Genomic DNA, 3,218 nt, shown 5'->3' on the forward strand with positions numbered 1-3,218 from the left:
AGAAAGCTTTTCAATTATTTTGTCTGAAAGGTTCAGTATCTAGCTAGAATATAGGAACACTTTGAAAAGCTTTAAGCTCGCAAGTTTGAGAACACCGCATTGAAACAGTTTCAAAGCTCAAAGTCATCAACGTATCTTCTCTAATTTAAATTTAAATATTTTTTTGTATTATTTTTTATTTCAAATATTTGGAAAATATTGAAAGTATAAATAAATAGTCTGCAATAGTATCTTTATTGCACAGAAATATAACAAAAATTGTTATTAATAGTTTTCAGTTCAGTTTATTTCTCCTTTTGTAAAGAAGGTGAAGTTATAACAAGAGCCCTAAGTATCTCAACTGAATCAAAAAGATAGTGAAACCAAAATAGAGCCCCGATTTTCAATTGAAATCAAATAAAGTGTAGCCCTTTCTTCCAAATTTCACTCAATTTTACATGATTATGTAAATATAATTTCTAATACATTTTATATATTATACGCCAAGAAAAAAATTTAATAAATATTTTGGTACACTCAGAAAAATAATCGAGTATAAAACTTACTCGAATCGATGTTGAATTGACTCTTTTTCGTTGTGATTTTCGATTAACTATATTTTAGAGTTGATTTCACTTCTATTTAGGTGTAATATTGGGAAGAGTTGTTTTAACTTTCTTTTTCCTAAAATTTATATGACAAAAGAGTTAAAATAACTCTTTTTAAGACTAAAAATAACTCGTTTTAAGAGTTAAAATAACTCGTTCCAAGAGTTAAAAAAATCTTTTTTGGAATTAAAGTAACTATTTCAAATCCCAAAATGAGATATATTTTGCAATTTTATGATTTTTTTTATTTTATTATTTTCTTTATTAATATTTTCTTGATCTCAAGTTCCCTATATTCTGAACGAAATATCACGTATAATGCACGCACATGTCTTCATGAAACGCTATTAGGCATATTTCTAGTTGATGTTCCATATGAACTTTGTCACACGAAAATCTTCTTGACTGAAGTATATTCTTTTAGAACGAAAACACTTAAGCATATACTTCAGTCGAGTTCGAGATGAACTTTTACATCGGAAAAGAGTAACAATTACATCGATATCCGACGAATTTAATTCAACTCGCTCGAAGAGTTGTTTCAACTCTTATTTACTAAATTTTACAACGAAAAAGAGTAACAATTACATTTATATTCGTAGAGTTTATTTAACTCTACCATAGAGTTATTTTAACTTTTTTGGTTTTTTCTTAGTGTACTTGTTTAATATTTGTATAATTTTGGCTAGTCATTAGTCAGTAAACGATCTATCTTTCTTATACTTTTTTTTTGTCCGTAAACTTGTTACCCAATTGGAGGTTGAATGGCATGAGATACGAACTTTCGGTCTTTGGAGGACCCTCCATAAGTCGACCTAAGGATCATTATTATGATTTTGATATTCTCGAACCTCTCCAAAACCATGTTAGAAAACAGGACATACGATTTCTTTTATTTTTGGATATGTTTTGAAGATGATCCAAGCGAACATTTTGTCCAAACATATACTTATGACCTAAAAAAAATCGGCATCATGAATTTTTGAAAATCCAAGTTTAACCACTCCAAAGAGCCTATTTCAAACCGATTTGCACAAATTAGGATTTTTTGGAAAGGACTTGAAACCAATATTCAAAAAATAAAAAAAAATCAAATTTCACTAAATGACTTATCTTTCTCCAAGTTACATTTTTCCGTTTGTTTGTATGCTTGTAACTCATACTAGAATATTCTAGAATGATCATTTCTTTACCAATATTAATTTTCAAATGCTTTTGTGATTTATGAAACAATTCAATCCAGTTTAATCGCTAGTAGACCAGTGAACACTAAAGGCCATGCGAAAAAAATAATACACGGAGAGCCCTATCCTGTGAGTTCGAGCATTCCGCAAAGCTGGAATGCTTTGCCATCTCTTTTCTTATTAAATTTCGATCAACGAAGCTCCTCGTCTTTGAAGCGTTATACTTCGATATAGTCAACAAAATGAAATGAAAATTTTGAAAAAATATTAAGGAGCAAAAGTAAATCCGTTTAAATAAACAAGCCTTTGATTTTCTCTTTAATGCACAACGCCCAATAATTTTTGTTTAGTAAACATGTTTTTAACATTTCAATGAGAGTGAGTGAAATCTAGATCTAGTCATCTCGCTCTATGTCATAGGAAATTTTGAAAACATGTTTACAAACAAAAGTTATTGTGTGCTGGGCATAACACAAGAAGATGATATTTTGATTCTTTTAGTAGATTCAAATCAATGTGAATTCAGGAAAAAGCCGACTCGTTTTTAAAGTATCCTATTAATTTTATTCTTCAAGCAATTATTTGAATACATTTTAAAGATTACATTTTCATAGTTATATTATAATTTCCGTCTAAATATTTTCTAAATATAATTTTTATAAAATAATAGTTAAATAAAACACAGAAAAGCATATAGGTCAGAACCACGATTATTCTGAGTGTAATTTTTCAAAAACAAACTCAGTAAAATTTTATTTCTAATTTTGTAATGATTTTATTCATGATAATTTAAATCAGATTCTTTGTCATCCTAAAAAAGTCTAAGGCTAAGGCTTAGATTAATATTTCCGTTCACTTTGTGAAATTTAACTATAAGTATAGTTCTAATTTGTCTAACTTTGTATTCTCTCTAACACGACAAATCTAAACAGGTAATGTTTTATAATCAAATCACAATGCAGACTAAATCAGCTCTTAGACGCCTTCTGTGCCAAGATTTGGCATTCTCAACCTGGTCATTGCCTTTTAAATTGATATTTCGTCATTTAACGATCTTTCGTTATAGTAAAACACTGTTAAACGAGTTTTCTTAAATCGTTAATGCATCTTCTACAAAAGAATATCTTAAAATCTCTCGAGTATTCCAATTTATATGCCAAGGTCATCTTCTTTTGTAGAAGAGATTAAAAAACTGGGCGGGAAATGGGTAAAGCTTCATTATTCAATTTAACTTTCGCCTCACTTTGTTATCATCTAATCACGAAGTGCTCTGTCATTGTAAAGAATTTGATATGAAAATCGCAAATGTTCTGGCACTTTTCAGTGGGCGAATGGAGTGATTTTTTTCTCTTTCAAGCGCGAAAATATATTCACTCAATTTGTGTTATTTTTGGCTGTCTTATCAGCAAAAGTTCTGGGTGGAAATTACCGGCAAACTGTTTACTTT

This window comes from Phlebotomus papatasi, chromosome 2 (genome assembly GCF_024763615.1).
Source record: "Phlebotomus papatasi isolate M1 chromosome 2, Ppap_2.1, whole genome shotgun sequence".
Classification (NCBI taxonomy): Eukaryota; Metazoa; Arthropoda; class Insecta; order Diptera; family Psychodidae; genus Phlebotomus; species Phlebotomus papatasi.